The following is a 26,765-nucleotide window of genomic DNA, read 5'->3' as shown; positions in this document are numbered from 1 at the left end:
CAGTTAGCATGGTTAAATTAACAGAAAATGGGTTATTTTTACAATCGCCATTTTTCCTTTGTCTATGGATGTGTGTCACCTTTTTGTTATGGCACTGTGGGCATGTACTGGATGCAAGGTTGTAATTGCATGGGAATTAAATTGTATTGATGGATAAAAACAGATCGTACCTTCAGATTATTTCAAGAAAGATGGACGACAAATAAATGTGGAAAAAGTGAAAACAGATCTTGTATTTGGAGTGATGTTTCCCTATTGTTTGTTCTCCTCCACTACCCCCACACCCACCAGCCTTTGTTGGAATTTGGTGTCAGTTGTAAACTTGGCGTTGTTCTTGTTCCAGTTCCAAATCATGTAGTAAAATGGCCACAACACAGATCCCTGCGGCATTCTGCTAGAGACCCCATGTCATGTCAATATCACTCCATTCGCAGCACTGTTTTCTTGAAATTAACCACATTTCAATTTATCTCCGAAGCTTGACTTCTAACCATGGCGTGAATTTGTTCACTGTTTCTGGTCTCTGTGCTGTGCTGGAATGATGTAGAATTGATTTTGACTAAGAAAACTTGGGAAGAAGTGATGTTCTGCCACTTGTGCATATTTAAATTGCTTCCCCTAAAATCTTGACCTTTTTGGCCCATCCTAAAATCTGCGATGAAGCCTCTGCTGAGCTTATTTGACTGCTAGTGTGTTTCAGCCAGCAAGGGTTAGTGTGGAGTTTGAGAGCTTTGAATGAATTCCTAAACTTCGCTTACTGAATATTGGCTTCTGGAAATATTTTTTTCACCTTTGTTCTGTATTTTGTGCACTTTCCACATATTGAGATCTGCACTTAATTTTGACCTTACACACCTGAAGATTTTAGGATTCCTGCTCCCATGCCACAATCCAGTGGGCAGGACCAGATATTGCCATAGTCTTGCCATGTTTAGCTGTCCTGAATTTAAATATTCCCAGCAGATTCATTAACCAGTACATGAATGAGAATAGAAATAATGGCTCCAATATTTGTGGGGAAGAAGTGGGGGGAACAGGTTTGTGGAGAGGGGGGTAACCTGGGAATGTGGAGGTTCTGCCGAAATTATTGCTATTATAACTCAAATAAGCAGTTGCTGGGGAGGAAGTAAACATGTTAGCTGGCTGCAAAAAGCCAGTGATAGAATGCTGCAGCTGGGAACCACTGGGGATGATCCCTGGTAACCATCATGAATTGGTGACATCGGACTGGCATTTGGGAGGAAGGGGGAAGGACCTGGAAAGATGGCTGACTTGGGTTTGGATGGGAGAGAGGAAAGTCGATCGATTGTGGCAGGGCATTTGCTGAAAGGCTTGGGAGGGAGCGCTCCTGCTGCTTTTGGCCCACAAGTAGTGATATAAAAAGCATTTGTCTGCTGGATCCAGTCACTCCTACCTTTCTACATAGCCATGGGATGCTTGACCATCCATGTTAAACTTGAATGGATACCAGAATATCCGAAACAGCAGCTCATTCACAAAGTATAATTACAGACTGGCTGCTCCAGAGTGAGTTACTCAGACACCCCAAGACCATTGTGGTGGGAGGTGGGGGTGTTTGGTGTGCGGGTTGGTGGCAGTGGCTGAGGTAGGGGTGTTGGTAGCAGTGTGGGGGGGGGGGGGGGGGGGGGGGGCGGTGGGCGGGGTTGGTTGGTATCAGCAGTGGCTGGGGTGGGGGGGAAACTTATTTTGACCCCAGATTGAGAGTCCACATTGAGACCTGTCAGTGTAAACTTGGACTGTTTGCCTGATACTAACACTTGTTACTTACACTGACTTATTTAGGGCTGCTCCTAGCAGGCGTAAGGCCTGCTCAGGAACACAGCCCTTTAAATGAGGAGTGTCAAAACACCCTGGCACCCTCTACCAACGCCCTGAGCTCTGCTCACAGCTGGTCCCCTGTGCCCCCCGCCCCCCAGCACCGCTCACATCCCATCCCTCGCCCACCTCACCACCTACTCAGCACCACTCACCCCACTGCTGCCCCAAGACCACTGGCTCTCCCGGTACCATTCGTATCCCTCTCCCTCCAGCTCTGCTCAACTCCCTCTCCACACCCCGGCACCCCAATCTTCTCCTTGGGTCCCTTTTATACCAAACGTCTCTAACTTCCATACGTTGCTTGATGTTATCAGATAAATCTTGGGTTGGAATGCACCAGTGCTTAATACATAAGTGCTTGAACCTATGCAACATACAGCCTACCTTGCCCCTTCCAACAAATATGCATTTTTGATAAGATTGGGGAACTTGTTGCCTAGCAATTTGACTGTAAAGTTTTACCTCCATTTAAAAGTAATTAATTTTACCTGAATTAAACTATCCTCCCCTTCCCCCCAACTCAACTCTTCCCAGTCCCTGGAATAGCAAGCTAACATGTTAACAAACTATCTTTCTTTAACTTATAGTACTTAACGTAACAAATTATGTGATTTCCATTAATTGTAGCGCTCTTTTTAACTTAAATGAAAAATTAACATTCTCCTTAACTAGTTCCAAATAAGAAGTAAAATTTCTATGGAAATGCATGCCACAGCTAGCAAAAATATTCGGGTAGGTGAGACAGCAATTAGCTAATTTTGGGAGACTTCACAACAGTGAAAACATAGATAAGATGGTACAAATTACTTCACAATTACAAAAATAAAAGGATAGTTTCTAAGAATTAATGGTCCAGATTTCATGGTCAGCAGCAAAGTGACACTGCTCTCTACTGAACTTGGAGAAAGCTGCTCACAAAGATCTAGCGTTCTCTATGGCGTGGACTTCCTCTTTGCCAACATCAATTTGAATCAGATGCCAAGTCAAGGGGATCTCCAGGTGTTCAACAACAATGATGTCAGCAAGCAGGGTAAGCAGGGAAATCACACTGAAGTATTCTAAAGCTCCTAAATAGCAAACTGAGAAGCAACATTCACTGTTTCACTTTTAATTAAATGTTGTAAGTGGTAAAACAAGTGATTGGAGCATACATATACACATGGGATTAAGTTAGAAATGAAAGCTGAAATACCATAAAGAAACTTATGCAAAGTATTCACATTTTTCATACCGGAGAAATTTGATGTTCCACAAATATAAAATTAGTTTTTTTAGAGTCAGTGAGGTTGTTCACTAATTATGAACTTACTACACTGAAAAAAACCCAGTTGCACCTCATTCAACAAAGTGTACCTTTTTCATGATTTGTTTTTACAGCTAGATTAAGAGTAAAAAGATTTAATCAGTTCAGTGATTTCTACCTGTTTGCAGCCTAAGGAACTTTGCCAGCGGGAAGTATAAAATCATTGGCAGCAACTTTTGGATTTCAACATTTAACTGTGCCTGTGTGGCTTCCAGAAGTTGCTGTTGGTTTCAGAAGAATAATGATGGTGAACGCTGACAGTCGCAAACACCAGATCAGTAACTCCACAACAGAGGCCTTCATTATCCTCCCTCAGCCTCCAATTTGCCTTTCCCCGGTCCCTGAAATAGCAAGCTAACATGTTAGTAAACTATCTTACCTTAACCCATATTGCTTAATGTAACACACATTATGCATTTTTCCTTAAATGTAGGTTTTTATTAACTTAAATTAAAAATGAGCTTTCTCCTACCTAGTTCCAAATATAAAATAATTTAATTCCAGTTTACGCATGAATATGGAAAAGATTTGGAGCAAATCTGTTCCATCAATCGGGTATAGTGCAGACATCATTGATCCACACCCCCACCCCCGTCCACCCTACCTCTCCCCGATCATGGAAAAATTACAGGAAAAATATCCATGGCTAATTTAGGACCAATTCTGGGGAATTTCTCTACAGTTGCCTAAGGCAATCAAGTCAAGCCTCATGAGACCACAGTAACCATTAATTTTTCTAATCCCAACAAACCCACAATTTATCATCTATAAATGGAAACATTCTTCAAGATTTTGGTTCTTAGAAGTTTAGCTACAAGGTTAGGTTGGAGAAGCTGAAATTCTTCTCCTTGAAGCAAAAGAGATTGAGGGGAGATTAGATAAGGGTGTACAAGATTACAACAGGCTTAGATAAAGTAAACAAAGAAAAGATGTTCTATTGGTTGATGGTACAAGGTCTAGGGAACAAAGATTTAAGGTATTGAGTAAGGGATGCAGGGGGGATGTGTGGAAGAACTTTGTTTACCCAGCAAGTGATAATGACATGGAACTTGGTGCCTACAAGGTTGATGGAAACAGATGATGAATAACTTCAAAAGGAATTTGGATGGGCATTTGAGAGAAATAAACTTTCAGGGCAGCAAGGATAGAATGGGAAATGGGCCTCATTGGATTGCTCTACAAAGAGCCAACGTGAACTTGATGGGTTGAATGGTGTCACAAAGGCACAGATGGACTCTATGAAGATGTTGGCTCATTGCTGAGGTACAGTTCCAAGGTCAAATCACTCTGATATCTGTTACAAATGATCATTATTCGTTTTTGAACCTTGATCGCAAAACCTGGTTGGCTATTCAACTGGGATACTTTGCCTTCACCTTCTGTTATTGTACTCCCTGTAGGCAATGCTGGTTGGAGATCAGAAATAGCAACCCTGGCTGATTTTCTTCCTTGTTAAGGAAGAGTACTGAGTTTGTTTGTAGCTTCTGTATTAATTTAGAGAGCTATGGCTTTTCACTTTAAATGTGGACCTTGAGGCGATTTGTTCAAGGTCTTTAATGATTAATTTCAAAATGGTGTTTTATGATTAAGCTTTTTGAGCCCAAAGGTTATGTCGCAGCAGGGAACGGGAGATATGTAAGTGGACAACTGGGTTAAATGTAAGGAATTGGAGACATCATTGGCTGTAAAGTGCTCTGGGTTATCCTGAGAATGTGAAAAGTGCAACCTAAGTGCATGTTCGTTCCTTACTTTCTGCAGACAGACATGGATCTCTGGAATAAGTTGCCAGCACACACGATGAATGTGACTTCACTGGAAGCATTCAGAAGGGAGCTAGTTGAATTCCTGAGTGTGGTCAACATAAGTGCTTATAGAAGGTAGGTGGGGAATTGGGGGACTTGTGTCCCAGTCACTACAGCCCACTGGAACTTGCCTGATTATCTTTGGGAGGCAGAGTGGAATCTCTGAGTGGTTTTTGTTTTTTCTCACTAGTGGTGAGTTGGGCAGATAATTCAAATCACATTGTGACCAAATGCGGCAAGCTTGATGGGGCAGCTAGTCTTTTCCTGTCCTTCAATTTTATGTATGTTCTCTATTGGCTGAAAATAACTGACTTGTCTCAGACTGACGATAAAACCTGCTAACTCCCTGGTGTGTCAGGCTCAACCGTTCAATGAAAAAGAGTGAACTGTTGGAGTTATAGACCTCCTGATATTTTTCTATTAATATCTATTTATTTCATGTGGCCTGAGGGAAATTAATTGCAATCTTGGTACTCAAAGAAAAACAAAATAGTGTGGATTCTAGAAACCTTAAATAAAAGCAGAAAATACTGGAATTACTCAGTATGTTAGGCAGCCTCTGTGGAGAGGGAAGAGTTAATGTTACCAGTCAATGACCATTCCTCAGAATTGGAAGATGTTAAATATTTAAAAGCAAGTACATAGTCAGGAAAAATATGGGTGATGGTGATGAAAGAACAAAAGGGAAAAGTCTGATAGCTTATTAAATGACAAAAGGGTTGATGCAAAAAGGGGGCTGGTCTTGGGACAATAATGAAGCAAAAGGTAAATTCAGAGGAAGATTAAATGGTAACAGCAGAGCCATTTCCTGTACCTGCTTTCTGAGAAAATGGGAGTAGTGGTTATGGTCTGAAGATTCTTAACTGAATGATCCTGGAAAGTTGTAAGTGCCAAATTGTTAAGAGTTGCTGTTCCTTGGGTTTTCAATGAGCTTCACTGGAACAGAGTGGGAGGTTGAGGGCAGAAGTTGGGGTTTGAGTGGATTGGAGAATTAAAACGGCAGGTGACTGAAATTTGAGGATCACCTATTTTAACCTGAATGGACATATTCAGCAAAGTAGAGACTCAATCTGCACTTGTGTCCCCCCCACCCCCTCCCTCCCTGGACATCATGAACAGTGACTACAGTATACTTAGTGATTTACTTGTATTTCCCTTTAGTATTTCACATGGAAGGAGTGTTTGAGGTCCTGGACAGTGGGAAGGGGGAGTTGAAAGCCAAGTGTTGCATTTCTTGGGAATGGGAAGAGGTAATTGAAAAGTGGACCAAGGTGCCATGGAGAATATTGTTACATCTGAATGCTGAAAGGAGAGGGAAAGACATACATGGACATAGCATAGGACTAGAGGTGGTGGAAATGGCAGAGGATGATCCATTAAATGTGGAGGCTGGTGGGGTGGAAGGTGAGGACAAGGGAATCCAATAGTGGCTCTTGGAGGGAGGTGAAGTGCAGGAAATGGAATGGACATAGCCAGTCACCATTGAGCAAAATGGAAGACATAGTACTGGTGTGGAAGATGGCTTCATCAGAACAGTTGAGACGGAGCCATAGAAACTGAGAATGTAATAGAATCCTTTACAAGGAGAGAAAGTGTAGTCATGGTACATGAGGGAGATGGTGGGCTTACAATGCTATTTGTGGACAATCTATCCCCAAACATGTAATTAGAGAACTTGATGAAGAGAAGATTCAGAGATCGACCACATGAAGGTGAGAGAATGGTGGAAATTGGAAGTAAAATTGATGTTCCGTTCCAGTTCAGGGCAAGAACAAGAAGTGACACTAACAGTCATCATTGTACTGGAAAAAGAGATCAGCGATGATAATTGTGTATGAGTGGAAACAAAGGATCCTGTAGAACAAAGGATACGCTATGAAAAGGCAGGCATAGCTAGGATCCATATGGGTCCCAATAGCGACAACACATATTTGGAGCAAGTGAGCTTTTTTTTAATTCATTCATGGGATGTGGGCTTAGCTGGCTATGCCAGCATTTAATGCCCATCCCTAGTTGCCCATGAGAAGGTGTTGGTGAGCTGCCTTCTTTAATCGCTGCAGTCCATGTGGTGTAGGTACACCCAAGTGCTGTTGGGAAGGGAGTTCCAGGATTTTGACCCAGCGACAGTGAAGTAATGGCGAAAAATTTCCAAGTCAAGATGGTGAGTGACTTGGAGGGGAACTTCTAGATGGTGTTCCCATCTATCTGCTGCCCTTGTCCTTCGAGTTGGTAGGTCGTGGGTTTGGAAGGTGCTGTCGAAGGAGCCTTGGTGAATTCCTGCAGTACATCTTGCTGCTACTGTGCACTGGTAGTGAAGGGAGTGAATGTTTGTGGATGTGGTGCCAAACAAGTGGGCTGCTTTGTCCTGGGCGGTGTCGAGCTTCTTGAGTTGTGGGAGCTGCACTTAACGAAGCAAGTGGGGAGCATTTCATCACACTCCTGACTTGTGCCATGTAGATGGTGGACAGACTTTGGGGAGTCAGGAGGTGAGTTACACATCGCAGGATTCCCAGCCTCTGACCTGCTCTTGTAGCTACAGTATTTATATGGCTAGTCCAGTGCCGTTTCTGGTCAGTGGTATCCCCCAGGATGTTGATAGTAGGGGGATTCAGTGACGGTAATGCCATTGATTGTCGAGGGGCGATGGTTAGATTCTCTCGTTGAAGCTGGTCATTACCTGGCACGTGTATGGCGCAAATGTTACTTGTTACTTGTCAGCCCAAGCCTGGATATTGTCTAGGTCTTGCTGGAATTGGACATGGACTGCTTCAGTATCTGAGGAGTTGCAAATGGTGCTGAACATCCCCACTTCTGACCTTATGTTGGAAGGAAGATTATTGATGAAGCAGCTGAATATGGTTGGGCCGAGGACACGACCCTGAGGAACTCCTGCAGTGATGCCCTGGAGCTGAGATGACTGACCTCCAACAACCACAACTATCTTCCTTTGTGTTAGATATGATTCCAACCAGCGGAGCGTTTTTCCCCTGATTCCCATTGACTCCAGTTTTGTTAGGGCTCCTTGAGTGCCACACTTGGTCACATGTGGCCTTGATGTCAAGGGCAGTTGCTCTTGCCTCACCTCTGGGGTTCAGCTCTTTTATCCATACTAGAACCAAGGCTGTAATGAGGTCGGGAGCTTAGTGGCCCTGGCGGAACCTAAACTGGGGGTCAGTGAACAGGTTATTGCTAAGCAAGTGCCACTTGATAGCACTGTTGATAACCCTTTCCATTACTTTGATGACGGAGAGTAGACTGATGGGGCGCGAATTGGCTGGGTTGGATTTGTCCTGCTTTTTCTGTACAGGACACACCTGTACACAATTTTCCACATAGACAGGTAAATGCCAGTGTTGTGGCTGTACTGGAACAGTTTGGCTAGGGGCGCAGCAAGTTCTGGAGCACAAGTCTTCAGTACTATTGCCAGAATATTATCAGGCCCCATAGCCTTCGCACTATCCAGTGCGTTCAGCCGTTTCTTGATCTCATGTGGAGTGAATTAAGTTGGCCGAAGACTAGCATCTGTGATGCTGGGGATCTCCGGAGGAGGCCGAGATGGATCATCCACTTGCCACTTCTGGCTGAAGATTGTAGCAAATGCTTCAGTTTTATCTTTTGCACTGTGCTGGGCTCCCGCCATCATTCAGGATGGGGTTATTTGTGGAGCCGTCTCCTCCAGGAAGTTGTTTAACTGTCCACCACCATTCACGACTGGACGTGGCAGGACTGCAGAGCTTAGATCTGATCTGTTGGTTGTGGGATCGCCTAGCTCTGTCTGTCACTTGGTGCTTATGCTCTTTGGCATGCAAGTAGTCCTGTGTTATAGCTTCACCAGGCTGACACTTTTAAGTATGCCTGGTGCTGTTCCTGGCATGCCTTCCTGCACACTTCATTGTACAGTTGGTCCCTTGGCTTGATGGTGATGGTAGAGTGGGGAATATGCCGGGCCATGGGGTTACAGATTGTGTTCGAGCGCAATTCTGCTGCTGATGGCCTAATGGCTGCCTGTGGCCTAATGGCTGCCCAGTCTTGATTTTGTTTGAAATCTATCCCACTTAGCAATGTGATAGTGCCACACAACACTATGGAGGGTATGCTCAATGTGAAAGTGGGACTTCATCTCCACAATGATTGTGCCTACTGATGCTATCATGGACGGATGCATCTGCGGCACGTAGATTGGTGAGGATGAGCTCAAGTATGTTTTCCCCTCTTGTTGGTTCCCTCTCCACCGAGAGATCCAGTCTAGCAGCTTGGCCTTTAGGGCTCGGCCGGTAGTGGTGCTGCCGCGCCACTCTTGATGGACATTAGAAGCCCCTAAAGTGATCTTCGACTGAGGGAGAGCGGTACGTGGTAATCAGCAGGAGGTTTCCTTGTCCATGTTTGACCTGATGCCATGAGACTTCATGGGGTCCAGAGTCGATTGTTGAGGACTCCCAGGGCAACTCCCTCCCAACTGTATACCACTGCTGCCACCTTTGATGGGATGGCGATAGTGGTGTCTGGGACATTATCTGTAAGATTTGATTCAGTGAGGGTGATTATGTCAGGCTGTAGCTTGACTAGTCTGTGAGACAGCTCTCCTAATTTTGACACAAGCCCCCCCAGATGTTACTAAGGAGGACTTTGCATGGTCAGCAGGGCTGAGTTTGCCGTTTGTTGTTTCCGGTGCCTAGATCGATGCCGGGTGGTTGGCCAGTTTCATTCCTTTTTTGAGACTTTGTCGTGGTTTGATACAACTGAATGGCTTGCTAGGCCATTTTGGAGGGCATTTAAGAGTCAACCACATTACTGTCTGGAATCACACGTAGGCTATACCAGGTAAGGACGACAGATTTCCTTCCCTAAAGGGCATTAGGAAAATGGGTTTTTATAACAATCGACAATGGTTTCATGGTCATCATTAGGCTTTTAATTCCAGATTTTGATTGAATTCAAATTCAACCGTGGCAGAATTCGAACCCAGGTCCCCATGGATTACTCTGGGCCTCTGGATTACTAGTCCAGTGACAATACTACTGTGCCATCGCCTCCGCGTTGCCTCCCCGAGTGGAGTTAAAGGAGAAGTTGCTCAATATAAGAATACGTTCAAAAGGCAAGTTTTGATGTTTGTGGATGGGGACTGGTTGGGCCTTTGTTCAGGGAAGAAACAGGCCATTCTGGTGGCGGTTGAACAAGTAAAGGGATTGGATATGCATGGTGAAATGGAGACTGACAAGGCCAGGAAACTGGTTAAAGTGGTGGAGGGTATTGGAGGAGTCACAGACTTGAGTCATAAGAGAAAAGTCAAGGGAGAAAATGAGTTGAGATAAGAAGCAATCAATTATTTGCAGCAGGAACAGGCTGAAAGAATGAAGACATGGTAGCTAAATTTGCAGATGACACAAAGGTAGCTAGGAAAGTATGTTGTGAAGAGGATATGAGGCGGTTGCAGATGGATAAAGATAGGTTGAGAGCGTGGGCAACGATCTTGCAAATGGAGTTTAATGTGGGAAAATGTGAAGTTGTTCACTTTGGCAGGAAGAACAAATAAACAATATTACTTTAATGGAAAACGGCTGCATAATTCTGAGGTGCAGAGGGATCTAGGTTTTGTAGTACATGAGTCACAAAAAGTTAGCATGCATGTACAGCAAGTAATTAAGAATGCTAATGGAATGTTCTCCTTTATTACAAGAGGGATTGAACATAAAAGTAAGGATAAAAATAAAAATAACTGGAAAAACTCAGTAGGTCTGGCAGCATCTGCGGAGAGGAACACAGTTAACGTTTCGAGCCCGTATAACTCTTGAACAGAACTAAGGAAATATAGAAATGAGGTGAAATATAAGCTGATTGTTGGGGGGGTGGGGGTAGGACAGGTAGAGCTGGATAGAGGGCCAGTGATAGGTGGAGATAGCCAAAAGATGTCATAGACAAAAGGACAAAGAGGTGTTGAAGGTAGTGATATTATCTAAGGAATGTGCTAATTAAGGGTAGAAAGCAGGACAAGCAAGGTACAGATAGCCCTAGTGGGGGTGGGGTGAAGGGAAGGGATTGAAATAGGCTTAAAGGTAGAGATAAAACAATGGATGGAAATACATTTAAAAATAATGGAAATGGGTGGGAAAAGAAAAATCTATATAAATTATTGGAAAAAAAAGGGGGGGGTCGGAAAGGGGGTGGGGATGGAGGACAGAGTAAATGATCTAAAATTGTTGAACTCAATAGTGCAAGTGAAATGCTGCTTCACTTGAAAGGAGTGTTTGGGCCCTTGGATGGTGAGGAGAGGGGAAGTAAAGGGGCAGGTGTTGCACCTCCTGCAGTTGCGTGGGAAGGTGCCGTGGGGGGGGGGGGGTTGAGGTGTAGTGGGTGATGGAGGAGTGGACCAGGAGTGGACCAGGGTGTCCCGGAGGGAACCATCCCTACGGAATGCCGCCGGGGGGGTGAAGGGAAGATGTGTTTGGTCCACTCCTCCATCACCCACTGCACCTCAACCCCCTCCCACAGCACCTTCCCATGCAACCGCAGAAGGTGCAACACCTGCGCCTTTACTTCCCCTCTCCTCACCGTCCAAGGGCCCAAACACTCCTTTCAAGTAAAGCAGCATTTCACTTGCACTTTCCTCAATTTAGTCTACTGCATTCGTTGCTCCCAATACGGTTTCCTCTACATTGGAGAGACCAAATGCAGACTAGGTGACCGCTTTGCAGAACATCTTCGGTTTGTCCGCAAGCATGACCCAGACCTCCCTGTCGCTTGCGATTTCAACACTCCACCCTGCTCTCATGCCCACATGTCTGTCCTTGGCCTGCTGCATTGTTCCAGTGAAGCTCAACGCAAACTGGAGGAACAGCACCTCATCTTCCGACTAGGCACTTTACAGCCTTCCAGACTGAATATTGAGTTCAACAATTTTAGATCATGAACTCTGTCCTCCATCCCTACCCCATTTCCGATCCCCCTTTTTTTCCCCCAATAATTTATATAGATTTTTCCCACCTATTTCCGTTATTTTTAAATGTATTTCCATCCATTGTTTTATCTTTACCTTTTAACCTATTTCAATCCCTTCCCTTCAACCCACCCCACCCCCCACTAGGGCTATCTGTACCTTGCTTGTCCTGCCTTCTACCCTTAATTAGCACATTCCTTAGATAATATCACCACCTTCAACACCTCTTTGTCCTTTTGTCTATGACATCTTTTGGCTATCTCCACCTATCACTGGCCCTCTATCCAACTCTACCTGTCCACCGCCCCCACCCCCCCTTAAACCAGCTTATATTTCTTATATTTCACCTCTTTTCTATTTTTACTTAGTTCTGTTGAAGAGTCATACGGACTCAAAATGTTAACTGTGTTCCTCTCCGCAGATGCTGCCAGACCTGCTGAGTTTTTCCAGGTATTTTTGTTTTGGATTTCCAGCATCCGCAGTTTTTTGCTTTTATAAAAGTAAAGATATTATCCTTCAGTTATACAGGGCATTGGTGAGACTGTACCTTGAATACTGTGTGCAGTTTTGGTATCCTTATTTAAGGAAGGATGTAAATGCATTGGAGGCAGTTCAAAGGAGGTTTACTAGATTGATACCTAGAATGAGTGGGTTGTCTGATGGAGAAAGGTTGGACAGACTGGGCTTGTTTTCACTGGAGTTTAGAAGAGTGAGGGGTAATTTGATTGAAGTATACAAGATCCTGAATAGCCTTGACAAGATGGATGTCGAAAGGATGTTTCCTCTTGTGGGTGATTCCAGAACTAGGGGGCCCTGTTTTAAAATTAGGGGTCCCCCTTTTATGACAGAGATGAGGAATTTTTTTTCTCTGAGGGTTGTACGACTTTGGAATTCTCTGCCTCAGGCGGTGGAGGCACGGTCATTGAATATTTTTAAGGCTGAGGTCGATAGATTCTTGTTAGGCAAGGGAATCAAAGGTTATCGGGGTTAAATGGGAACGTGGAAATTGAAACACAAGAATATCAGCCATGATCTTATTGAATGGCGGAGCAGGCTTTAGGGGCCGAATGGTCTACTCCTGTTCCTATTTCTTATGCTCTTATGTTTTTATATATCTACCAGGGCAATCTTGTTATGGATCTTTTGGAAGGAATTATAAATAGGTTAGAGGCCTTGTAGGGAAAATCTCCAGAGGAGATGAGGTCAGTTACAGTCTGGGAAACAATGGCTTGATAATTGGTGGGGATGTCCAGGTCCATGGGACGTAGGAGTAAAATTGGGGATCAGCCTCCTATTTGTGGAAGTCTGGTCATCAAACAATGACAGTGCTGTCCTTTCCAGCAGCTTTAACAATAAAATTAAGGTTGAACCTGAGAGAACATAATGCTACAAGTTCAGAGGAAGGTAGATTAGAGTGAGTATGGAGTAGAGAAATTAATGTGGCTGATGTCATGCTAGCAGTTCCTAATGGAGAGGCAAGAGAGACTAAGATGGAAGGGTTCAGATCTGACAAGAATTCTGGAGATGGGAGAAATGGTCTGTTGTGTATAGTGGGCAAGAGTTGAGCATCGTATTGTACTTGAAATTCATTGGGATAGTTGTGTGAGGGGATGAAGCTGAGGCCTTTACTGAGGACTGATGGTTAGGGGTCAGAGAAGGAAATTTGTAGGATAGTAAAAACACATCAAAGAGTGAGATTAGGAGAGATGGGGTTAGAGGAAATCGAAGGGGAAGAAGGATTGGAAGGGATACTGGTAGCAAAGAGGAGTTTATGCTTGTGGTCCAAAACACCTGAAAGGAAGAGAAAAATTATGTCAGTGTCGCATAAGGCAAGTGACCAGATAGCCCTGAAATATTGAGAGTCGGTACTGTTGAAAAGGGAGAGATTGAACCATCTCCATACTACCTTGTTGAACCTGCATGAAAGTGAAAGTCACCGTAGTCCCAGAGGCTGTTCTCTCATTAGAGAGAGATAACTGGTGGTGAGTTTAACCTGAGGGTCACCACACCTCGGGTAAAGGCAAGGTTGAGAAGGTGGGGCCTTCATGGATGACCTCAGCTGGTATGGGAATTGACCCACGCTATTGGCATCACTGTGCATCACAAACCAGCTGTCCAGCCAACTGAACTAACTGATCAAATGTTTTTGGTTGCTTCTGAAGGTACTTGATAAGAAATTGTAGAGATGACAACTGGAAAGCATTGGTACTCATGGGATTATAGGATTTTTAAATTGTATTAAATTGCTGCTTGTAATCATGTAAATACTGTTATTAATGGGAGTGCACTGTACAGAGGACTTATCACAATCTATTCCATAACACACTTGTGCTGGGACCACTATGTTTTAGTTTTTATTAATCTAGCGAAGAGCTTCAATGTAACCAGCCTTAAATTTGTGGTTAATACAAAAACATGGAGGTTTGTAATTGAGATCAAACCACTATATTGCAGGCTGATTTTGAACATTTAAATGAATTGGCTGGTGTGTGAAGGATGTTATTTAATGTAGACAAGTATGTCTGGCGTTTCCTAACTGTGTGTTATACTATCGAGGTATTTGTTAAAGATAAGAGATTAAGAAAATGTACCTGGCGTTAATAATTCATCACTTGTTAAAAGCAATACAAGGTGACTATTTGGAAAGAAGGTACTGATAGGTTTTTGGATTATATTGCGAGGATTATTAAGTACATAATAAAGAATACTATACTCAAATTATATACACATGTTTGATATGTCTGCTGTTGGATGATTGTCCACTTTTGACCTCTGCACAAGATGGAGAATATCAATCTATGCAGGGACGGATGACGGCAAATTTTAGAGCTCTTAAGTCAGTGTTTCCCAAATTATTTTCCAATGAGACCCCATTTCAACACTTGAAAGTTAATGTGACCCAAGACGTCAGCAAAAACAAAACAGCAATAAAGCAGCAATTATACATTGAATGTATAATTATTAAAGTCTGCATATTATAGACCACAGCTGAACCACGATTTTCATGATTTTGCTATGGGGCAGGGCGAAGAGGCAGGTCCCAAGTTTACCTGAGCTAGAACGGGGATTGAATCCTGTGTGTTAGCGTGATTGTGAACCACCTGTCTAGCCAACTGAGTTAACCGCATCCCCACTTCTGACATACTAAATAATTGTAAAGTTTCCTGTGGAATAAAATATTTTTGAAAGCCATTTAATACTTTTATCGATTCACTGATTTTATTTTTAGTTCCTTAGATGCTAGGACCATATAATTTTAGAATGTTGCATCGATCCAGACATGTTTTGTTTAAAACACTTGTCATAAATATATTTAATTCCACATCAATGGGATATGTCATCAATAAGTATTTTGCTGAGGGAATAAATGGTATTATGAGTTAACATTACTATTCAGAGCAGCTGCATGGTCCCTAACTTATTGGCAGGAATACCTAAGAAATGAATTATTAAGTCAGTGCTACCCAAGCTATTTTCCAATGAGATTTCATTTTAACACTTGAAAGTGAATGTGGCCCAAGATGCCAGCAAAAAACAAAACAGCAATAAAGCAGCATAGTAACATGCAGTGTATAATTATTCAAGTTTGCATATTATTGATCAACAAGAGGTGTCAGCCTTCTGTCTCATAAGACAATTGTTTGCACATTAATGGTGCATCCTATAAATATGAAAATCTGTTTTTTGAAGCACTTTGTAAAAATTTTATTATGAATTCGTGGGTTTCAGCCAAGCTCTCCATATTCCTTGGTGAAAGAAGACTCCGTGAAGCCCCTCTTCCCTCCGCCCTTGCCAATATAATCAGCCCCTCCACCCCACCACACCCACATGCGCACATCTTTCCAAACACCACTCCTCCCCCTGAACACACACTTGCCCCTTTTCCCAACATCCATCCCACTCACTCAGTCCTCTATATTGCCAACCCCCACTTCTGCCCTTATTCACCAGCCTCTCTTGCCTTTTCCCCTTTTTGACCCAGCTGCTGGTACCTGTGAAGCAGAGCCACGATCTTGGGGTAAGGAAACTGGTATAACAGGCATACAGGAGCAGAAACACAGTAAAGTTTGAAGCCACCATTCACCTTCCTGGCTCAGCCACATGACCTGCTGGTTTTTCCCAACTCGGGCAGTGACTGAATTACACTTGCGGGCTTCCAGCTGCATCAAATTGGCATGCAAACATTCCGGGCCCACTTGAACTTGCTGCTAGAAGCGTTTTCTGAAGTTAGAGGGCTTGGAGCTCACTGCCTGTCCGCTGTATGTCGGAATGGACCCAGTGGGCCAACGGCTGTCCTGTCAATGCCTCTGGTCTGGGTTGTCTCCTCTCCACAGTCACCATCGTTGCTTAGAGGAGTGGCAGCTTGTGGCCTCAAATGTGACCTCTGCGATTCCATTGGAGGTCGTGACCCACAGTTTGGGAACCTGTATGATATAACTTCTTTCCACAGATCTCATATGAATATTTCTCCCATGAAACACATGCTTTAAAATTAATTTATCTGCCAACTACCAATTCTCAGCTGGAGATGATCACAGTAGTTGGAAACCAAATTCTAGTCTCCACACAGTGGACTGTCTGGAGTGTAGCTTGAACCCTTCACCTTCTGACACAATAGGTGGGAATGCTACCATTAAGCCAAAGATTTAGCCCTAAATGGATTGTGAGTATTAAGTCAATGGGGATAATGGGACAAAAACTTGTGTAGAAGATCTTAAGGTGTAAAATCTGAGATGATTCCGATGTCGGGGGAATGTCAAAGAGTCATTGCCCTTTGGATGAAACTGCCTGAGATCCACGTAGAGTGTGCAAAACCCTTCTCATCTTTAAATAATGAGCTTAACAAAGTTCCTGAAATGAGAGGACGGTTCGAGTAGATGTTTGTTGGTTATGACTACATAAACATCCACAGAAGTTTGCAGAAGCTATTTACCAGTTCTTCTGATATGTCTTTTTCTCTTGCCATCCGAAGATGATTCTCTACTGTGGCTGACAGGGCCCTTAATCATCTTCTTCCCACTTCCTGTACTTTTGCTCCCACCCCTTCTCTTCTCTCCTGGAATCAAGATGGGGTTCCCCTTCTCACCTTTCAGCCCACCAGCCTCCATAATCATTGTCAGCCATTACTGTCACCTCCAGCATGACATCACCATCAAATACATCTCCCCTCTCCTCCTCTTTTAGTATTTTGAAGGGATTGTTCCCTCCATAATACTCTGGTTCACTCCTCAATTACCCTCAGCGCCATGTCACTCTTCCACAGCACCATTCCTAGTAAATGCAAGAGATGCAACACCTGCCATTTTACTTCCTCTCTCCTCACCATACAAAGCCCTAAACATTCTGCTTCTATCAAATTAGTATGCTGTATTCATTAATCACAATGTAGCCTGCTGTACATTGGGAAGACCAAATGCTGACTGGATGACTTCTTTGTGGGACACCTCTGTTCAGTCCACATGCACGATCCAGAGCTTCTGGTTGCCTGTCATTTTAATTTTCCACCTTGCTCCTGCTCTGACCTCTCTGCCCTTAGCCTCCTGCAGTGTTCCAATGCAAGCTCGAGGGATAGCACCTCATCTTTCGATTAGGCACCTTTATAACTGCCCAGACTCAATATTGAGTTCAATAATTTCAGACCATAACCTCTGCCTCCATCTTGTTTCCTCCTTTTGTTGGTTTTGGTTTCTCTTTTCTCTTTCTGCATTCTGATGACAGCTGTTCTTCATTCTGCCATTCATACCTCCTTAGACATGTCTTTTGTTCCTTATGTGTCCCATTACCACTCCCTTTGGCCTTGTAGCACAAAACCTTTTGTCATTTCATCTCTCTTCTCTTCCATCCATTCCTAGAGTTTCCATTTTTTTGTTTACCCCTCATCCAGCCCCCTTTCACTTGCTTGGGACCTGTTGCATTTCTAACATTTTCGAATTCTGATGAACCGTCATTGACCTGAAATGTTAACTCTGTCCCTCTCTCCACAGATGCTTCATGACTTGCTGAGTATTTCCACTATTTGTTTTTGTTCTTATTATCGAAGGTTAGCTGATTGTCTTAGACAACCAGAGAGAAATTTCCTAGAGTTTTCTTGAATTGGCTGCAGTTTATTTTCTTCCTTGCCTCGCCCAAGCAATTGCATTCCTACGGACTGGGGAAGAGTGTATTGCGCCTCTCTATTTTGAATAGCCTGGGCCATCCTAAACAGATGTAAGAAAATAAAAGATATGTGAATGTCATTTAGCCTGACTCATTTCTGGCCACAGTATAAAATCGACAAAAAAGTAGATGAGAAGGACAGCAGCAAAAACGACTTTTAACTAAAGTACAGACTGAGGTGAGTATAAATCTCCATTATATTAGTCTTCACCATTTCTCCACCACCTCCCCTGCCCAGCTAGATTGTAAATTGGAGAAATGTAATTACTTCGTGTTTGTTACTAAGCTATTTTAGTAAAGTAAGAAGGAAGATAAATGCCTGAATGCAGTATGCCAAACAGTCGTATTCCAGTAGATGCCAAACTCTTTTTAATTTTACTTTTGTTATGAAAGCCAACTTAACTTCTCATTAAGAGTAGAGGTCTGGAACTCTTCCTGCAGATCTCTGGAGTGGGCTGCGCATGAGCAATTCAGCATTTTTAAGTTCTTTGGGCTGAGGACTAAGATCCCTGGCAGGCCATGAGTTTTGGCGCATCTGTAATGTGCAGCAGCGTTTCTGGCCTTGCGTGCTCTGTTCTGGGTTTTCTCGGCAGTTAAAGGGCTTTGTCATCATGACACCAGTGCATCTGCATAAAAGGGAAAATATTGTGGAAAGCCTGGGTCATGTGACTGGAAGCAGAGCATCATTGCAAACATGTGTCCCAGGCACGGGATAGGGAGAGGTCCCAAAAGAAGAGTGCAAGAGAGGGGACAGGGACAGGAAGGGATCCCAGTTAAGTAAAAAGAAAGTGGAGCAGAGAAAGAGTCTCCAAGCAGAAAAGGGCTGCAGGTAGCAGACTGGAAGTGTTGAGGGCTCAGGAGAAGCTCTGGTAATCAGAGAGGGCTCGGGAGAAGTCCTAGTGATCAAAGAACGCAGTGGAAGGTTGGCGACTCCAAGCTGCAGGCCATTGGGACAAAGGTACCCCTCTGGAGCAGCACTATTCTGCTCAGAGCGGCCAAAGAGCTGAAGTTATGCTTGATTGGTGCCCGAGTGCAGACTCGGGAATCCAGGGGAACAGAATCTCGAAACGAGATTGAAACCCTGTGAGGTGGGCTTTTGTTGACGACAGTTTGAGCTGGCATAATAAAGGGCATATTATACATCTTGATGAAAAGTCTGTAGACAGAGTAGGAGACAACTACAGTGTGACCTCTGGTTTGAATACTTGCCTTGTATATAAATGTGCCATTGAAATGTTACACAGAACTAACACACAGACCGTGTGACGGGTTTAAAAAAAAAATCCCAAATGTAAGTAGTGAAGATCTATATTTAAAAAACATATGGTCACATTGCCTTTCAGATTAGATATATCCATCCAACTAAAACTGTAGAGTTGATTTGGTGTGAGGTTTCCTTTCTTTCCCTGTGCAGTGGAAGGATGTGATAACCAAGCGAATATGTCTCCAGCCTTAGCAAGTTTCATTACCATCGCAGCAGTAGTTCTCTCAAATAGACTATGATTGCAAGTCGCTAATTTAGTTGGAGGGCAGGTGTGGGCTTTAGGGTGGAAAGCAATCTTAATTTTTTTTTTTGCTTGTGTTTCTTCTTGCTATCTGCAACACAGTACAAATGATCACCGTGTTTGCTGGACCATATGGTAGATAGGATTCTATTAGAAAATATGGATCCAGTTTTTCAGGGATATCAGTTTTGATTTGGGTACTTCACTACTTTATTGCAATAGAGAATTTAAAAAAAAATATTCACAGGTTGTGGGCATTGCTGGGAAGGCCAGCTGTTATGATATGGCAGGTGTTATTTGCCAGGCTGACCAAATCCACAAGGGAAACTTGGCCTCCTCACTATCACAACGATTTTGCAATTTGTATTTATTATGAGAAGGCTTGAGCACTGAAGTCAGAAGTGATGAGTCCACTAGCACCTTTAGAGATTTTAAAGCTTAAATTAAAACATTTGTTAACAAAAGAAGAAAAAAACTTAACACACACAAGGTTACAGTTGCACAGTTATAACAGTTCCCAAAATTTCTACTTAACCAGACTTCCAACTACACACCCCCTTTAAGGCAACAGTCCAAATAGATTTTGAATTGATAAAGCTATCCAGCAATATTACCACAAGCACCTATTGGACAATGGACTTCAAAGTGCTTTTAACACAATTTTGGTTACTGGAACAACAAACTTCTGCAGGGTGGCTAGAGGCTTCTCCCCCGCCCCAAGTCTTGTTTCACATGGTGCACCTTTCAAGATCTCACATGGCCACACCTCACACTGCCTTCCATCTTTCTTTAAATACATTTCTCCCTTTTTGATCTGTAAATCCCATTGTTTCAGCTTGTCTTTAGAAGTTACTTTTCCCAGAATATAAAGATCTTTTATGTTATCGTTATGGCCAGCACTTTTGGGAAAAATCAATGTAATGACCTTGCTATATTTACCTTGCCAGTTGTAAACATTTTCCATGTCCTTTTTGAAAATCAAACACTTCTCCACCTATCTAAAAATGCAAATTCCATTCACATGGTCTCTCTGAGACCTCAGCCTAGCTTACACATCTCCATCTCAAATGCCTGTTTTACACCTCACTACTTTGATTAGACTGAAAGGTATAAATTATCATCTCTAATTTAATTAAGTTAGCCCCTCACACACACACACACACACAACCATACATGCACACAAACATAAGTCCACTTAAAGCATCCCACAATAATATTAGGAAAATATGATAGTTCCTTGACTTAGCATTGATTTCCCTTGAGAATGTGGCAGTGAGGCACTTTCTCCATTACAACTTGGTGGCTTTCTAGACCATTTCAGAGGGCAGTTGGGGTCAACCACATTACTAGAGATCTGGAGTCATAAATAGACCAGCTCGTGTAAGGGTAGCAGATTTCTTTCTCTAAAGGAAGTGAGTCAACCAGAGGGTTTTTCTGGTAACCCACTGGTTTCATGGCCACCATTACTGGTACTCACATTTTATTTAATTAGTTAAAATTAAAGTGGATTTGAACTGGTGCCCCTGGGTTATTCTAGCCCAGTAATATAACCACTATGCTGCAGCATTCTTCAGTGTATTCATGTACTTTCAGGGCAGGTAGAATATCAGTCTTTGAGTTAAATTTTCAGCACTTGCCTCAACTGTATGTTGCCATGATCTTAAAGTTATTTGTATAAAATAGGGCCTAATTAGTATTGTGTTGATACTTATTAATTAATACTCATTGAAATACTATTTATAAAATCAACTTCTCTGTTGCCCATTTTAATAACTTTTTAAATGAAGCAAGAATGAATTATCTTCATGAAAAGTATCATCACTGTTAACTTCTGCAACCTGAAGAGTTTACACACCCATGTACACAAGTCACTAAATGCTAGCGCACAGGTATAAATATAATCAAAAAGGCTAATAGAGTGCGATAGGTTTGGAATACAAAGTTGAAGTGATGTTTCAGTTGTACAGAGCTTTGGCCAGACTCCATCATGTTCAATTTTGGGCACCGCATCTCAGAAAGGATATATTGGTGTTGGAGGGGGTGTGGCACAGCAGATTCCTCTAGAATGATACTGGGTTAATTGGGGATTGTTTGCATTCCTTTTGAGTTTAGAAGGTTGAGGGGATTCTAATCAAGGCCTTTAAATGGTTTGTTTCCAAAAGTGTAAACAATAAACTTAAGCATAACTTGAACATTCAACTCCACCAGTAACATTATATATTCTAACTTTTGTTTTAATTTAAGAATGCACCCAGTCATATACAATGAGATGAAAGATTTGTTCGCCAACTGAAAATAGTTCACTTTGTAACATAATCACTTAAGAATAGTGAAGGTTTTCTCTCATGAGTAGGATATTGCCTGACAATGGGTGTGGTCTCGTTTAACTCATGTTCTTCATCTGAGGTGTCGATTTTGAAATCTGATTCAATGCTTATAAAAGGTGTTTTCGGCGCTTTGAAGAATGACACATTTAAGAACATAAGAAAAAGGAACAGGAGTAGACCGTTCAGCCCCTCGAGCCTGCTCTGCCATTCAATAAGATCATGGCTTCTGTTTTGATTTCCATGCTCCCATCTAACCCTGATAACCTTTGATTCCTTTGCCTAACAAGAATCTATCTACCTCAGCCTTAAAAATATTCAATGACCTTGCCTCCACTGCCTTCAGAGGCAGAGAATTCCAAAGTCGCACAACCCTTTGAGAGAGAAAAAAAAATTCCTCATCTCTGTCCTAAAAGGGTGACCCCTAATTTTAAAACGGTGACCCCTAGTTCTGGACTCTCCCACAAGAGGAAACATCCTTTCAACGTCCACCTTGTCAAGGCTATTCAGGATCTTGTATACTTCAATCAAATCACCCCTCACTTTTCTAAACTCCAGTGAAAACAAGCCCAGTCTGTCCAACCTTTCCTCATAATACAGCCCACTCATTCCAGGTGTCAATCTAATAAACCTCCTTTGAACCGCCATCAATGCATTTACATCCTTCCTTAAATAAGGAGACCAAAACTACACACAGTATTCAGGGTGCAGTCTCACCAATGCCCTGTATAACTGAAGCATAACATCCTTACTTTTATATTCAACCCCTCTCGTAATTCCATTAGGCTTCTTAATTACTTGCTGTACCTGCATACTAACTTTTTGTGACTCATGTACTAGAACACCTAGATCCCTCTGCACCTCAGAATTATGCAGCCGTTCTCCATTTAAGTAATACTGCTTTTTTTTGTTGTTCCTGCCAAAGTGAACAACTTCACATTTTCCCACATTAAACCCCATTTGCTAGATCGTTGCCCACTCGTTGAAGCTATCTATATCCATCTGCAACCTCCTCATGTCCTCTTCGCATCATACTTTTCTACCTATCTTTGTGTCATCTGCAAATTTAGCTACCATGTCTTCACTCCCCTCATCTAAGTAATTGATGGAAATCGTAAAAAGTTGAGGCCCCAGTACAGACCCCTGTAGGACTCCACATGTCACATCCTGCCAATCAGAAAAGACCCATTCATGCATGCTCTCTACTTTCTGACAGCCAGCCAATCATCTATCCATGCTAATATGTTACCCCCTACACCATGTGCTTTTATTTTCCGTAATAATCTTTGATGCGGCACCCTATCAAATGCCTTCTGGAAATTCAAGTACAGTATATCTACAGGCTCCCCTTTATCCACTGTGCATGTTACTCCTTCAAAAAACTCCAATAAATTGCTTAAACACGATTTTCATTTCACAAAACCATGCTCACTCTTCCCTATTGCCTTGAGCTCTTCTAAGTGCCCAGCTATAAGGAGTTGAAACACAGAAGTAACTTTTATTTGGAAATGCATTTCCCATTTCCATTATTGTGTGGGGAATAAAATTACTTTTAGTTTTGTCCTGCATGAAGCTCATTAATTTTACAAACATTCTTGCACTTGAAGTTCAAATTAAGTACCCTGTTTCCAGTCATATTGCCAATTCCCCACAACATTTTAATGACTTGCATCGTGCTCCCTTTCTTGAAAATAACTCAATTAAAAATAACCACTATTTATAGAATATTTTGTGTGGGAGGGGGAGGAGGGCACTGAACTTTAGTTCTTATTAAATTGCATTCTAATACACAGTATAATCAGAGTTGTAAGATGCAGTTTTCCTGGGTTGTGTGCTGAAAGTCTGCATTTTTTTTGACGTGCAAATAATAGCATGTTTTCCTAACTTGAATGTTGGTTCTATATCACTCGAGTGGCAGGGTAACTTCCTGTACGCCAATGATTTTTCTTTTATCTTCATTCATGCTCACACCTGAAATTGGTGTCTCTATGCAAGTCACATTTATACTGTGATCAAATGTCATTCATGTCAGCTTTCCTGCATTTCCACAGGTTGCAGGCCAGGAGTAGGGTCTCCCTGTATGAATGTACATTGGAGTCACCAGAGTAATGCTGTGTTTTGCTGCTTCAGCCTGACATTACTGGGAAGTTTGGAAACTTTCTGCCCTAGTGCTCTTCACTAAGAATTTTGTTGTTCGAGAAATACTGGAATTGATCAGGAAACAGTTTGTGGTCATAAAAAGGGGCACAAGATTGAGTAAATTTGTTGTCCTTTTAGACATTTTTGTGTCTTTAATGCCTGTTGCTGCACTGCTACTTCCTGTATCCTGTGGGCATGCACCTCCTGGGTGCACATAAAGTATACTCCGCGCATAAACAACTTTTGTAAATAGTTACCGTGGAAATGCAAGCGCAATGAAGCTCCACCATCCCACCCAGCCTTCTGCCATCAAAGGGCACTTCAGATGCAAGCTATTAGCTGGGTGCTTAAGGCCACTTGGGAAAATCACCCCATAATCTTAGTATGATGTGGTGGTTTTCATATATTCCTACTTTTCCCTCAGCATTCTAATAGTCCATGATGTCAATGCTCCTTTCATGTTCATGACCATCTTTTTGCTAGATGATGGGATGGTTAGCCCTATATAGCGGAGCAATTTATGGACGTCCACAATCTGCAATAATGAGAGTGGGTTACCCGTGCTCAGTGGATGTCCATAAGACGTAGGAGCAGAAGTCGGCCATTAAACCCATCGAGTCCGCTCTGCCACTCAGTAAGGTCATGGCTGATCTGATGATCTTCAACTCCACTTTCCTGCCTTTTCCCCATAACCCTTGATTCCCTTACTGATTAAAAATCTGTCTATCTCAGCCTTGAATATACATAACGACTTAGCCTCTACAGCCCTCTACGGTAAAGAATTCCACAGAGTCAACACCCTCTGAGAAGAAATTCCTCCATCTGTTTAAATGGGCGCCTCCTTACTCTGAGATTATGCCCTCTGGTCCTAGACTCTCCCACAAGGGGAAACGACCTCTCAACATCTACCCTGTCAAGCCCCCTAAGAATCTTAAATGTTTCAATAAGGTCGCCTCTCATCTAAACTCCAGTGAGTACAGGCCCAACCTACTCAAACTCTCCTCATAAGAAAATCCCTCCATCCCCAGGATCAACTTAGTGAACCTCCCTGGACTGCCTCCAATGCCAGTATATCTTTCCTTAGATAAGGGGACCAAAACTGTTCACAGTATTCTAGGTGTGGTCTAACTAGTGCCTTGTATAGTTTTAGCAAGACTTCCCTATTTTTATACTCCATTCCCTTTGAAATAAAGGCCAATGTTACATTTGCCTTTCCTGCTGATCTTCTGTGCTGGCTTTTTGTGATTCATGCACGAAGACCCCCAAATCCCTCTGTGCTGCAGCTTTCTGCAGTCTTTCGCCACATAAATAACATTTAGCTCCCCTGTTCTTCCTGCCAAAGTGCATAACCTTGTATGTCAATAACCCCCTTTATGACAACCCAGAATTTGAGGACAAAGCTCTGGTCTCTACTGTTCAGGATTGCTTGGAGCAGGTATGCAAGCTGCATTTTTTTACTTCAGAGGCAGGAATAATACCATTTAACCCACAGGCTTACTTGCAGCTAGATGAGGTGCCTAATGAAAACTGTATCCTGGATAAATTTTTTTGTAAAAGTAAAATTTTGCTCTAGATAATAAAGATATCTGAAACTGTAGATAATCAATGAGCAGAAAAATAGCATATTGCTTTTATGTTCAGAATTTCCTTCTTTGGGAATTGGAAGCAATGGAATTTTCTAGATTTTTGTTTTCATTTTTTTAATGGGATAGAAGGATTTCATGTTCATCTAAGTTCTATTAATAATGCTTGTACAGTCAAATAGTTAATGTCAGCAATCACATGTTTGGCATGTTACTATTTTTAAAATGGAGACCAGACTCCAATCTAATTCTGACATGGATGCTTCCTATATGTACCTTTATATCTTGTACCATTTTATCAAATTAGTTAAATATTTTGCTGTTATTTAGGCTCCATTCAGATGAACAATTTCCCCTTTTATTTGTCATTTCAACATCTCTAATATCACCATATCAAATAAGGTCAATCACTTTATTCCTTACATTGCATATGCTGAATACGAATGGACAAAATATAATGTGCAAATGACTGGAATACAACTACTGGACATCAGGAATACCAAGTGTCCGGAGTTGCTGTGAGGTCATGGTGAGGTGTGGATTTTAATTTGAAAGGGCTACCTAGCCTGTTGCAATGCATTGATTAAGGGTGGAGGGAAAACAATTGAATTTCTTTTTCTCATCCACACCTACCCCCCTCCCTCCAAACCTTCCCTTTTGAGGTAGCTGATCTGCTGGCAGTGCCTACCAGAATTCTTCAAAATACTTATCCTTGGAAAATCAGCAATGCTCAAGGGGCAGTCTGAAATTCCACCCTGTCCTTTTTACCACCACTGCAGTCAATAGAAAAATCTGACAGTGCATGGTATTTGGCTTTCGTTTAGGCTATTTACTTCAGTTGCAATGTCACAACTTAATGGGCATCAAAATGGGCTTGGTAGAGGCCATTGTTTGGACACTATGGTCCAAATTTTTCTGGAGACGACAGGGCTCTGTGCCTTAGTCAAAATGGTACCGGATCCCTGATTCCCTGAAGTCCCACCCCCCAATCCAGCATCCACCATTTTTGCAGGGGGGGTGGGGTGGGGAGGTGGGAATGGGGGCAAGAGGTATTTCACACATCTGCAGTTCCCGGAAGCGGCAACACATTTAAAAGTGCAGCTGCCTTGACTTTGAAGCAGTTTTTGTCACCCAGGTTTCTGAAACACTACTTGTGGGCTTTAGACATTGGAGGAAAAGG

At 42.5% G+C, this 26,765-nt stretch overlaps 1 protein-coding gene across 3 annotated transcripts in view; it reads left to right on the top strand.

Moving 5' to 3' along the window:
• LOC144682921 (phospholipid scramblase 2-like) overlaps window positions 1–26,765 on the top strand; it is a 104,531-nt gene that overhangs the window by 12,204 nt on the left and 65,562 nt on the right. Inside the window, exon 1 of one of the 3 annotated variants that reach the window (XM_078545819.1) lies at window positions 4,790–5,019. The exons of the other annotated variants lie outside the window; for them this stretch is intronic. The gene's annotated coding sequence lies outside the window, so the exon portion shown is untranslated. Of the gene's footprint in view, window positions 1–4,789; window positions 5,020–26,765 lie in introns of those variants that run through there. 3 annotated transcript variants of the gene reach the window in all.

This window comes from Cetorhinus maximus, chromosome 7 (assembly GCF_964194155.1).
Source record: "Cetorhinus maximus chromosome 7, sCetMax3.hap1.1, whole genome shotgun sequence".
NCBI lineage: Eukaryota > Metazoa > Chordata > Chondrichthyes > Lamniformes > Cetorhinidae > Cetorhinus > Cetorhinus maximus.
This window is presented reverse-complemented; position numbering and strand designations above follow the sequence as displayed.